A 14,575-nucleotide genomic window follows, 5' to 3' on the forward strand; every position below is an offset into this window, starting at 1 on the left:
TGCCACCTGCAAGTATTTTATTTACTCTTTTGGCTGTTCCTTTCTTTTTCTTCGTCATTTTCATTCAACTTATTTTCTTTTAGTTAACACTACTGTGGTTTTCCTTGAAAAAAACCCCAACAAACCAACAAAAAGCAATGAATTTGAATATGTTGTGATTACTATTCAACATGGTTGTTCAACAGCAACATTTTTAACCAGATCCTGTGCATTGCTCTGAAATATAGAAAAATTGGTAGTTTTCAGCCATCCGTCTGGTTTCAGGAAGCCATTATATTTTGCATCTAGGCTCCTCCATCATGTTTTGCTGTGACATTTATCATATAGATTTCCTACTCCTCATTTCAGTATCTACAATCCACACGATCAGAGTTTCTCCACCATTTGGTACTTTTTGCAAGTACCAAAACTGAGCAGTACTTATAATCACATTATTCAAGCACTCATGGGACTACTGAAAGAAAATTAAATATCATGAATAATACAAGAAAGTCATGAATGCTTGTGATATCACAAAATTGCATTACAAAATCCCAGGGTTTAGAGAGAATGAGAAATTAAGTATCTGAAGATATACAGAAACAGTAAAATAGAAATAAAGTGACAGCATGTTGTGTCTGGAAGCAGTACACACATTAGCATTGGGTTTCTGGTTTTGTTTTGTATTGAACCCAAACAGGATGTTGTTGAAGTCAACAGAAATATAGAGAAATACCAAGTTCAGAGAGGCAGCTCAGGTGAGTGACAGATCTCAGCCAACATCCATCTGTGCCTGCAGAAGAGAGGTGTATCTGGATGAAATTCAGGACCAACAGAGAGAGATAGCATCATGGGTGGGTCAGCAACACAAGCTTTATGGGGTGCCAGCAGGGGCCACTTGTCCTCTGCATATGTAGAAGAAGAGATCTTCTCTCATGGCTAAACCGTAATGGCCAGACCAAACAAATACTTCTCTTTGTTGCTGTCCCCACAACCTCACATTATTTTGAACATGCAGTATCTGTACTCCCAGTAACCTTTATCATCTCTTAACATTTTTGTCTTGAATCTTGCTCTTCCTTACACTTTTTAGTTTTAGACCTTGTTATTCTCTTGCTTGCCAGTCTCCTACTCTTTCTCCTCCTATTCCAGGATATCTCTTAATGTCCCTGTGTTTCAACAAGCAGTCACAGGGAGAAATGTGGAGTTTTTACACCCATAATTACCAGTTTCTGCAGGCAGGCAGAATACAAAGTACACAAAGGGGAGAATACTTTATAAACATCCAACAGAACTTGCTTGGCCTGTATGGAAAAAAACTGGTTAGGCATCAAATCTTCTCTGAAAATTCAAACCACTCATAACAATTTGGACATGACCAGTGCCAGCTTTCCTTTGGACAAATATTCAGCTTGCCTCCTACCTTTTCTTCCTTCATGTCTCTCCTCCCTCATTGTCAGCATCCACACAGTTATTTGCTCTTGTTAAATCTGAAGACCTTGGCCTGGGTTTTAAAACCTGTTACCCTTGAAAAGAGAAAAAGGTTAAGCGCTGAGACGTAAGCAGTGCAATGGGAAGGAAAAGATCGTTGCAGCTAGTAGATCCACTACCAAACCATTATAAGCATTGGAATCAGATCTTTTTCACACCATGACACATCTCTAGCTAGATCACCTACTGTTCCTTTAACAGCAAATTCAATAGAAAATGACGTTTCTTTTGAAGAAGGTGCTCTGTATTCAGAGGTAGCTTATATATCATGTGATGCATGAGCTGCTGTTGTAAAGGACTGCTTTTTTTATTGAACAGTAATGCATTGTAAATTCCAGCATAAAACTCCAGCTGTCCCTTCACACACTTGGCTTTTTGGCAATCATTCCAATTTTTTTTCTCCTTGAATAGTCATAATTCATATACAGAGCCAGACACACACACACACACTTTTTTTTTTTCATTGGCTTTGTCCTGGTTTTGGCTGCACACTCCGTTGGGTAAAATGGGTGAAGTTGGCTTTATGAGCTATAAAACGGCAGGATGTAAGGATTCACTTGTTTTTGATGTGTTAGTAGCATTTTATGGATAAAGTGTGAAGAAAGCCGTATAATTAGGTTACTGGGAATACTGCATGTGCCTGAAAAGGAGGAAATAGACCTTTAGTCTAGCATTCCTTCATGCATCGGGTATGGAATTGCAGCGCTAGAACCCTTTTGGCTGATGTGCTAATGTCCAATTAAATGAGCAGTGAGCTCTCTGCTCATTCCCTCCCAAGTATTGATGGTTAATCAACATCAACAATAAACAAGTCATAAACAATAAATTTTAATGATCATTTCAGACAGGGCTGGACATTCTGACCCTTTCTGCCAGAGTCACAGTTCTCCAGCTCCCCTGTTAACAGTGGAGCTAAGATCATTTTGCAACAGCAAAAGTGGAAAGAAGATCAAGCATGCAACAATGTGACTAAAAAATGGGGCTCTTCTTATACCATCCTCTTGAAAGTCTTAGTTCATTGTAAAGAATTTTGTACTTCATAGTTTGCCATAGGCAAAGCAGTCAAGACAGATTTTTGGCAGAATCACTATATGTTTTTGAGTTGTAGTCTTCAAGTAGGATTTTTTTTTCTCCATTAAAATAAAAAAAAAAAAAAGTTAATCCATTGAACTGTGAAATAATAAATGAGCGTCCTTACTCCCATGCCTCCCAAATAATTCTACTAAAAACTGGATAAGTCAGTTAAAACCACATAATACATCCCAGAAGATGTTCTTGCTGTTACAGAGCAGAAGCTAGATTTAAGAAAGTTTTAGACTACTTTATTTTACATCTGTTGTCTTTCTGAGAGGTTACTGTAATAAGTCCTTGTACTCACTTTCAGGATGGAAACCGTTCACAAGAGTCTGTCTGACAAACGAGACACTGCCGTGAGCTCCTGCCTTACCCAGGACCACCACAGCTCCAGCTCCAGTGCACATGCTTGGGCTCAGGGGGAGAAGAGGCTAAACAACACTGTAATCTGCTTATGCAGCATCATCACGTGGTTGCTTACAGATGACAGTCAACACAAACAGCCCTCAGCCTTGTGCAGAAGCCCTCTCTTCTCCACTGTACCCAACAAGAGAAGTTGGGCAATGCTGACAACATGGTCCCTGGGGATTCTATACCCAGTTATGCTCATTGTTCCTGCATAGATCAAGAGAAGGTTTCTCCCCTTGTGTACTGATCCACAGTACTCAGTATCTGGGACCCACATGTCTCTGAGATGAGGTGCAAGAACACCAGCTGGAGCCCCAGAGGGGGACAGTCCCTTTTGCACAGTGCTGCCCCTGAGCCAACAAGCCCTGCTACACATGTGATGGTGTTACCCCAAGACCTACCAGTCGGACCACAGAGCTCTGTGTCATCATGGCTCAGATTCCTACCAAGTGGTACAGTTATGCCCAGGGAAACCTGGCCTAAGTCTTCAATGCCAAATAAAGTGCACGGCTAGTTTCCCAGTACTTTAACAGCTGCTCTCACTTATTCTTACAACCATAGTATCTCTGCATATAATTTACATTCCTGCATATATCCTTCTATTTTTTGGCATCACTGAATTGCTTCCAAACTTCTTTTCTATTTAGTCTAATAGATGTAAAACATTATTTAGATTTTCACTCATAAAAATGACCAAAAGCAGCTGTATCTTCACAAGCTATTGGATGGAAACCAAAGCTAAAGGTCATTCTTACATACACTAATGGGAATTAATTTCAGAACACAGTCCCCATAAAAAAACCTCTGCATTTCATCTTACCTGAAAGATCTACAGCTATATATTAAAGCTAAAAAAAAAAAAAAAACAAAACCCCCAAAAAAAAAAAACCAACTTTTATTGGACTTTGCTAAGAAATTATTACTTCTAAAAAGAGTCCATTATTTTAAACTGCTGTAAAGACAAAACTAACCTAATGCAGAAGTCCATCTGGGAAATTTCCTGGCTCCCTACCCATGGGAGAGGTTGAAAACACACGCAGTTTTGTGTTGGAGCACTACAAAGAGATTAGATGTGAGGAACCAACACTTTCCAGCCTCTCCTCAACACCTGCCTCCCAAGAACAATCCTGTAATCCCACCATCATCTTAGTCCAAGGACAGGAAAACTGTATCTATATGCCTACACACACACACTGCTGACTGCCACTCAACCCACCATCCAAGATTTTGATGCTACTTCTGCATAGAGGCTGAAATTATATTTCTGATGTTCTCCTTCATGTTTTGTTCATAGAAAGTTTTCATGACTAAGTCTTGAGTAAAATCCAAGGGACAATTTTTTGTCCCCTTCAAAGTGAGGAATATTTGTATTCAGTTTCCTTTACTGATTTTTCTTCCTGAATAAGTGAACAAGTGGGAAACCCACCACAGGTCTTAACTACACCACCAGGTTCTCCACCAAAGAAGGAGGGTCTCCCAGAGGAAAGTGGAATCCATGGCCGTACACCAAGCTGTGTTTCTGGTAATAAACTCAACAGGGCAATGTGAAATGACGGATAGACCCACAGCCTGCTAACCATGTCCTTTCCGTTCTCAGGCTCCCAATTCACCTAAAACTACTCTTGGAGGAGTCCTGTGTGAGGAAGGATTGGGAAATGCTGCCATGACTGTGCTGGTGCTGTTTCTTTGCAGGAGGGAAAAGCCTGTGTAAACAGTCGCTTCATTTGCAATTCTCCCAGGCGCAGTTGGAACTAAGTGAGGATGTTAAGACTGAACCATCTGCAGTTTGTTTAACTATTTCCTTTTTAGAGGTTAACAATAGTTTCTCAACAAAACAGTCATTAATAAGAAACAATGTTGTGCCAGAATTTTTCTTTCTTTCTTTCTTTCTTTCTTTCTTTCTTTCTTTCTTTCTTTCTTTCTTTCTTTCTTTCTTTCTTTCTTTCTTTCTTTCTTTCTTTCTTTCTTTCTTTCTTTCTTTCTTTCTTTCTTTCTTTCTTTCTTTCTTTCTTTCTTTCTTTCTTTCTTTCTTTCTTTCTTTCTTTCTTTCTTTCTTTCTTTCTTTCTTTCTTTCTTTCTTTCTTTCTTTCTTTCTTTCTTTCTTTCTTTCTTTCTTTCTTTCTTCTCCTTCTTCTCTTTCTCTCTTTCTCTCTTTCTCTCTTTCTCTCTTTCTCTCTTTCTTTCTCTCTTTCTCTCTCTCTTTCTCTCTCTCTTTCTCTCTCTTTCTTTCTTTCTTTCTTTCTTTCTTTCTTTCTTTCTTCCTTCCTTCCTTCCTTCCTTCCTTCCTTCCTTCCTTCCTTCCTTCCTTCCTTCCTTCCTTCCTTCCTTCCTTTTCTTCCTTTCTTTCTTTTTCTTTCTTCCTTCCTTCCTTCCTTCCTTCCTTCCTTCCTTCCTTCCTTCCTTCCTTCCTTCCTTCCTTCCTTCCTTCCTTCCTTCCTTCCTTCCTTCCTTCCTTCCTTCCTTCCTTCCTTCCTTCCTTCCTTTCCCTTTCTTTCTAAAATGGAAAATGTTGTCAATGTTCAGGCATCCCAAGCTTCTGGGCTTCTGGATTACCATTTTTCCTTTCCTTCACTTTTAACAATTACCACTAATGAAGGGAAAAGGAGAAGAAAAATGAAGAATGGGGGGGAAAAAATCCAGATTTTATGAAGATAATTCTTTCTTTGAAAAATAAAGTATTACTTCTCAGTAATAATAATGTTATAATACATCTTATTATATTTGGCAGGTAAAAATGTTTGATTACCTATAACTGAAGAAATATTGTTTCCATGTTAAGCAATTCAGCATTTTTGTGGTTAAATTTGTCATTAATTTTTAGGTTGGAAGGGATTCCATTTTGTTCACATTTATGCACTGCAGCTATTCCAACCCAGTTTCAAACACACTGCAAACAGAAGCCATTCAAAGTATCTCAAAGGGTATAGTGTTTATGAAATGAGCAAATCCAGAATTTTCTTGATCATCAGCAACAGGAAAAAAAACCCATCCAAAGTCAGTAGGGCTTGAATTTGCACTGGCTTCTGTTTCCCAGATTGCAACTACATAATTCAGTTGGAAAGGAAGACAAAGAAAGATAGTTATGTATTATCTCAGACAGTTTTCAAAGTCATTTTAGAATTTGCCTATTTCGTGATGATTCTCATTCAAGTGGGTTTGAAACTTGACAGACTTCTACTTTGGGTCACATTTCCTGAGGCAGACCCAAACTGGAAATTATCAGATTGCACAACACTCTTCTACTAGACCTCTTCCAGCTGCGGCTGCAACTGCCTGGCAGGGACACTGCAGTTTGGGAACATGTGACAAAAGAATATCCCTGATAATGCCCACAGAAGAAGAAAATGGCCATTCTCTATCTAGAGAAGTCATCTTGCCAGGATAGTGGGCTGCGTATGTCTCAGGAACACATGCATGTAAGAAATGTGGAGAACAGCAACATATAAAAAGACTTTATCAGTCACTGAGTATTATCTTTCCTGGCATGCCCTCTGTTGTCTCCAGCAATCAGCATTTTAGGGTTTGAGATAATAGTTGCCTGGGTGCAGTAGTCTTAAACAGCCTTTAAACAATATACATCCCATGAATATATGTCAGCCCTTAGAGAATTCATTTCCACATCTGGCTTCCATAACATCCTGCAGCAATGAGTTCAATTTTTAGGGAACTACCCAAAATAATTGCCAAAGATTTTTTTTCTCAGTGATAATGACTACATTGAGTCTGTGTTCAGCATATGTACATTGAGGGATTTTTCTATTGGCTGAATTATCTACTAGTCAATCGTGCAAAATCTTTACAAAAATCTTTGCAAAGAGGTTTAGATTCTGCTGTCCTGAATGATTTGTATATCAGCAAACTTAATTATGTCACATCTTGTTTCTTTTTCATATCATTTATGAATATATTGAAGAGACTGGATCCCAGCACAGACTTCAAGAGACATCATGAAATGTGATTATTTATTCCTCCTCTTTTCCTGTGTTCTTATTCCACAAGAAAATTTACACTTTTATACCATTGCAGACCCATTTCATCAGGAAATTTCAGTTAGGGAGCAAAAGTTAAAATGAAACTTTTTTTTCCTCAATGAACTTAAATGTATTTTAAAATACCAAACTTTTTCACTGACAAGCAAAAGCACCTTTGCCAAAGTGAAATATCTTTGAAAGTTTCAAAATTATGTGACATTTGTCTATTTAGTGTCTGTATTAGTCACTTTTGCTAGACTAAAAATTTTGCAGTAATAGGACCTGAAAAGAAATCTTCCTAGCACTCAAGCAACTGGAAGTTTTGAGATACTTGTGGAAAAAAGGCATCATACAGCAGACGAAAGAACACAAAGCAATGAGACAAGTATGGAACTCAGTAAACAGATTAAGACATTTCCAAAATGCTGTCTGCTGATCACTGCTAGTCCTTAGGAGACTGACCGCAGACCCATATTAAAATGTACTTCACTTATCTCATCTTTAGAGTGTTTTAAATTACATGTTCGATGATAAGGCTACATAATCTTCACAAGAAATAATGGAAGCTGTCCTTTGCCTTAAAAAGATTGGTTCAAAACTACTCTCCCTCACACATGTTAAATCTGGAGTAATTCTAGTAACTGAGAACAAATTTCAGCTTCCTCGTTAAGGCATATACTCTCTGAGAAGGAAATCACTGAAGCCATTAAACAAGATCTCCACAAAGCATACATCTCATTATGTATTTTCACAGTCACCATATTAATAAGTTGTATGACTACTTGTAAGGTAGAAACTTTTTCATAAAGTTTTTCAGACTGACCTTTCTTTCTTGGACTAGTTCTCCATATAATAAAAAACAATGATTCTCGTCTTCGGTTCAAACCCATATTTAATTCATGAAGGTATATTGTTACTGTATTTTTAGGTAATATCATCATAGAATCACAGAATGGTTTGGCTTGGAAGGAACCTTAAAGACCACCTAGTTCCAACCTCCCCACCACAGGCAGGGACAACTTCCACTAGACCAAGTTGCTGAAAGCCCCATCCAACCTGGCCTTGAACCCTTCCAGGGAGGGGGCAGCCACAGCTTCTCTGGGCAACCTGTGCCAGTGTCTCACCAACTTCACAATAAAGAATTTATTCCTTATATCTCATCTAAATCTATCCACTTTCAGTTTAAAACCGTTACCCCTCATCCTATCCCTACACCCCCTGATCAAGAGTCCCTCTCCATCTTTCCTTTAACCCCCTTGAAGTACTGGAAGGATGCTATAAAGTCTCTCTGGAGCCTTCTCTTCTCCAGCTGAACAGCCCCAACTCTCTCAGCCTGTCCTCACAGGGGAGGTGCTCCAGCCCCCTGATCATCCTTGTGGCCCTATATGAACATGACTATAGTCTGATTTTTTCTCACAGTAAGAATTAAATAAACCAAAGCCCAAAATTATTGGTACTCTTATTGAAATTCAAGTATCTGTTAAAATACTGTTACACATACAAGAAAGGTAACACCCATACTGACCACTGGAGCTCTTCCTACCTGAAAAAGACCAGATATTCTGCAAGAAAGGCAAGCAGTTGTCCTCACTAGATTTTTGCATTCCCATCACTCTACAAGGGTGGTGAACGCCCTCAGCTGTGCTTTTAATAACGCATGTGTTTTCAAAGAAGTTGTCCACAGGGTTAATCACATGAAAAAATCTAAATGCAAGTGATTTCAGTCAAATCCAGAGAAGCTCATTTCAGCTAAGCCAATAAAACCCAAGGCAACTCACACAAAGTGAATACTCTTTTAATAGCTCAGATCACTGTGACAAGAGTTATATTCTTCTACAGTGTTGTTTAACACCTTTGTTGGTGACATGGACAGTGGGATTGAGTGCATCCTCAGCAAGTTTGCCAATGACACCAAGATGTGTGGTGTGGTCGACACGTTGGAAGGAAGGGATGTGCCGTCCAGAGGGACCTGGACAGACTGGAGAGGTGGGCCTGTTCAATAAGGCCAAGTGCAAGGTCCTGCACATGGGTCAGGGCCATCCCAAGCACAAATCCAGGCTGGGCAATGAGTGGATTGAGAGCAGCCCTGAGGAGAAGGACTTGGGGGTACTAGTGGATGGAAAACTGACTGTGAACCAGCAACATGCACTTGCAGCCAGAAAACCAACTGCATATTGGGCTGCATCCAGAGCAGTGTGACCAGCAGGTTGGGGGAGGGGATTCTCCCCCTCTGCTCTGCTCCCATGAGACCCGCCCTGCAGTGCTGTGTCCAGCTCTGGGGCACCAACATCAGGACACGGACATGCTTGAGTGGGTCCAGAAGAGGCCATGAAGATGCTCAGGGGGCTGGAGCACCTCCCCTGTGAGGACAGGCTGAGAGAGTTGGGGTTGTTCAGCCTCTCCCTTCCAACCCAAACCATTCTATGGTTGTATAATTCAGCAAAACAACACAAATGCGGAAAACATGAAGCTCAGATAATAAGGAAGTGCTCTTAATAATACAAACCAGACTCTAAACTGTAACCAGGCAAAATATTATAAACTGTCAAGCAAATTCATCTTAAATATGGATGTGAAGAATGATGCATTTCACACCAGGTCCTCCATGCATGTTCAGGGCTAACTTTGATGTATGAACAAAACAAGTCTGGCACAGCAGACTGCTGTGAGGATGCAAAATGCTTGTGACCCTACTGTGTTTAAGGCCAGTGTCACAGACTGGTTGTTGTCACCGAAGGAAGAGCCAAGCATGAGGTGCAAAAGGCTGTGCCAGAAGAAAGGGGAGCACACCTAGCTGCAGCCAGCCCAGTCTCCACATCTGCAAAAGCAGCAGGCTTGCCTCTGCAGAGCAGAGTACTCTGTTCCTGCTCCAGCGTGGTCTGTTCCCCTGCTCTCCTCCAGCCTTTGCTAGCCCCCACTTCACAGCCTTAGGTCAGGAAAGTTCATTTTTGCCTGTGGTGCTGAGAAGCCTTGAACTGTCTCTGCATGTATTTATGTGTAGATGAGTTTATTCGTGCAGCTGTGCTCCAGAAACTTCTGGTGGCTTCCGTTTTCCTGAGCACACGCTCCACGAGGTGGGTCCCATAAGGTCCTTGTTCACCCATGAAACAGGGACTGGGGAAGAGAGAAGACCTACTAGGTTTACAGTTCAAGCTGGGAACTTGGGAAGGAGTGAAACTCAATAAGCAATTATCTGTTTTAGCATACAATATTTCATCTATTGAAGACTGACTTATCTGCAGTCTGTGCAGTTCCTCCTCCTTTTAAGAGACTGGAAACTTTCCTCCCCCTCTGTAATCCACTCAGCCTAAAAAACTAAGAAAAAAAATCTCCATTGTCTTCACAGTACTAAAAAACGTGTGGAGGAAAAAAAATGTTGCTCCACATCAGGACAGGGAAAGAGAAACCAATTAAAAGAAAGAAAAAACATATGTGGGTGTTTTGGAGAAGAACCAGTTTGGTAAATAAATTATATTGATAAATAAAACATAAATATATTATGCAAACTCAGTAGTAAATCATGATATGCCATGTGTATCTTTCATTCCAAGTATTACAAAGGTTTTACAGCTCATGAACAAACCTGCACACAGTCGACTACAGAAGAGTCTGTGTGGGGTTTGGCAATATTTGGCATTATTTTGTGTGTTAAGCACTGGAAGAAGGTATCTCAGTTACATTTGCAGATTATATCAGACTGTAACTGGACCAGTTTTTAAGGAAGGACTCAAATTTTAGAAGATCTCTACAACCACGACGATTGTCTGAAATAAGTAGAAGACAAGGCAACATAAATAAACAGTAAAAATATCAGACATAGATAAAAACCAATCAACTGTGTAAATAGAAGATAAGTAGTGACTGGCTAGAGATCAGTTATGTAGGCAGGAGCTGGGGATTGTCCTGGACCACAGCTGAACATGAGTCAACGGTGCCTCACTGCTGGGAGACGGACACCCTCAGGCGATGTCCAAAAGGACTGCCAAGGATGGGACACATGAAGTAATCCCCCGAACCCAGTCTGCCCTGATAAGTGTTCAGATGAAGCATTGTGTCCATTTTTGAGCATGATGCTTTGAGGAAGACGTCAGCCAACCAGTGAGAGCCCAGAGGACAACTCTGCGATGTCTGTAAAGCACAGCCTGTTGGAAGGACTGGGAGAAATAACGCTACATAGAGAAGATGGCAGAAAACAAAGTAAAATTACTTCAACAGTGTAAATGTCTACCATAGAAAATCCCCTTACATGTAGGAAAAATAGTTAAATCCAGACAATGAAAATGTAGACTAGGCAATGGGAAAAACAATAAAAGATAAATTGACTAAAACCCTAACATAAATTGACTAAGCTTCATCTCATAAGGATGTTAAAATTAGATTAAACTACTGTTACTGGAAAGATTTTACTGTTTAGTTAGGAGAGGGACTAGCTGATTTTTGCCACCCAGACTTTATGAAGAAAGTTCACATTTCTGCGTCCTCTGGCTGAGATCGGAGGGACAAGTTAGAGAAGTTGCAAGGCGTCTTCCAAAAGCAGATTTCACAGAAAAATTGCCTTGTGTATGTTGAATATCAACATTTATGTGAAAAATGGATCCTTCCAATATATTCACATAAATAAAACACCTTTCCAGGTGATTTCTGGGTGAATGGTAGAAAATAAGCAGGTCAGATGATGGCTGAATAATGACAGCAGATGAGGATATAGAAAAAAATTATTATATTGCAGTGTTCAAGTGGATTTTTTTTTTTTTTTACTTCTTGACCATTTACCAGATGCTACCATGGGATGATACAGTCTATGAAACCCACTGTTTAGGAAACACAAGAATGTAGACTTACACTGCATGTGAACTGCAGCAGCAGCTACATCAATCAAGATGCATATTCCTGGGTATTTGTACTCTTCAGTGTTTAAAAGGAACTGGCCTCTGTGATTCTCAACACCCCAAACACAAACAAAGCTGTAATAATGCACAACTTAATGAAAGCAAACTCTGTATAATACACACATACCCTGAAACTTGCAGGGTCTTTTAAGAGAAAATCTTAGCTCAGTCAAAACATGCAGACAAAAGAAGAGGTTTAAATCCCTTCCAGACGCAGAGGCATGAGACACAAGGATATGTTCTATTTATTTAACAAGCCAGAGCTGGAGTAAGAGCCCTCACAATACAATTACAGTGGTAACAATAAGAAATACAGCAAACCAAATATTACAGCCCATGAAAGATGAAGCCAGCATTAGGATTATGGAACCTGCACACCCAGACATTTTAATACCTATGCCAGACATAGTGCTGCATGATAATACGAACACAATGAAAGACTAGAAATCTAAATCCAAGGAACAGATGGAAAGGGAAAGATTCTCTCGTGAAACTACATTTCGTTGAAGGTTTAACTCCCAGCTTCATGTAGAGCAGCCATCCATTAGAAGTCACCCTCACTTCATACTTCACAGCAGTTTGGAAATACTGCTCTTTCGATTCTAAATGTGAGGAAATGTAATGTTAGATCATTCTCCCATAGAAAAGATGGTGTACTTCTTGGATGATGTTGAGATTTCCTCTGCAGAGACAACATCCACATGACATGGTAAATATGTCAGGAAGGGTTGACTGAAGCACATGTACAGGCCTAAAACCATTGCCCAAAAATATCTTCAGAAGTCAAGGCTCTCATGCAATAGAAACTGCTGCTGTGACACAGGATTTTACCCACAACTTTTTCACAGGGTCCTCTGTCAAATCCAGAACTAGAAACAGAAAGCAACAACAAAGGTAGCCCCAAACAACACTTACAGTTAAAAGGCAGCTGAGAGAAATTAGAGTAATGGTCCTGCTTGTTCCTACAGGATACACAGAGGTTTTTCCTCAGAAATGAGAATCATTGAACCATAGATCAAAAATCACGTAGAGAACTGTCATATCAGAATTACAGTGTTTGGTAGCTCGGCAAGACCTGAAGAACAAGGATCTGATGGAAAACTAGTGCTTTAGATGTTGGATTTTGCTTTGTAGAATGCAAGGAAGGCATTTTCACTAAGGTGGAGACATTAACTCCAGAATAGCCACTGGTTGTAGGGCCCTCCTGTAGGGTTGCTTTAAGATCCCTTTTAAAAGGTAAATGCCATAATCCCTAACTGTCCCATTTTGGCCTATTCTTGTGTTATCCTTGTATCTCACAAAAACTTACAGGCATAATGGGTCAAATCACATAGAAGAGGCTAAACTAGATCATGGGAAGCTGCGTGATTCTGTCTTCCATTTGAAAAGGAAGCATTTGACAAAGATAATTTTAAACTGCATACAAAAAAATTTGAAGCACAATATGTTTGTGATTGAGAACTTGGTTCCAGGTATGGTTTTCCTGGCAATAGTAACATTTCAACACTATATGTGTAGAGACTTGCTTTAAACAGACTATGCCTTGAATTGGTCAGCTCAGAACTAGAAACAGCAAGAAAGACGAGTAAATTTGTTTGTTTCAGAGAGTCAGCAGAAACCAACAGCAATAGTAGCTGCTCTTCTCAGTGATGTTCATGCTGGACTGAAGGCTCCACACAAGAGGATCTTACTCAGTCACAGTAGTCTCATGTCTCAGCTGACAGCTGGGTTAAGAAAACATTACCGAGAGTGATTTGGAGGTTTGATGGATGTTGGTTTGAGCGGTAGTTGATCCCATACCTGATTCTGCAGACAAATAAAGCAATGGAGGGGTTCATGCTGAAGCAGGCCAATGTTTAAAACACACTGAAGGTAGGGAATCTCATCAGGGTGAGTGCCAGCTCAGAAATCATTAGCACGTGGCACACTGTAGCAATTCAAGTGAGTCAACATTCATCATAGAAAAGCCCTCTGCTGTGTCTGTTAAAAAACATGTAAAATTGTACAGGGATAAGATTTGGCCTCCCATCTCTCCATGATTTTTTCTACTCTTCTCTTTAAATTGCTTTATATGTTTTATGTTCACTTACTACTGGAGATCGTTCCTGTAGAAGCAATGGGGCATGCTGTTAAATGAAGCCCATGTACAAGTTTGTCTTTGGAGTATCAAGCCTTCCACTAACACTGTTTTAATCAAAGAGGAGAATTTCCTCTTTTCTACTGGTCAGCACCAGACCCAAGGCAGATATAAACTCATGCACCCCAGAGATCAAAAGAGCTCTTTCAAGAGGAAGAACATCGGATAACTGTAAAGGAAGTTACAGCTGTTTGCCATTTAATGAAGTTAAATGCATGTGTAAATGTTTATAGACTCCAGGCTGAACTTAATTTTTTTAGAATCAAGACTTTTGCAACATAATCACATACTCCACTATTTTTTCCTGGTGGATTGTTGGCTGTGCATAATTTCTTGTGATAATCTACAAAGGCTTCATGCATCTGAACAAACTGAAACACCCTACCTAGCTCACACGAGTACTATAGAGTTTTGTTCCTGAAAATAACCTTTATGCAAACCGTCCATACTAACATGATTGGTTTGGTTTTTAATTCAACCTTTACCCTTCACTCTCCTCAATATGTAGTTAGATACTCTTTGAAAACAACAACAGTAACAAGAAGGAATCCACTCACATTTCTGGGTAGGGGCCAAGCACTACTTATGGATTGAATAAATGGTTTCCTCGAAGCAAGGCAAACTTT

The sequence above is a fragment of the Strix uralensis genome, chromosome Z, assembly GCF_047716275.1.
Source record: "Strix uralensis isolate ZFMK-TIS-50842 chromosome Z, bStrUra1, whole genome shotgun sequence".
NCBI lineage: Eukaryota > Metazoa > Chordata > Aves > Strigiformes > Strigidae > Strix > Strix uralensis.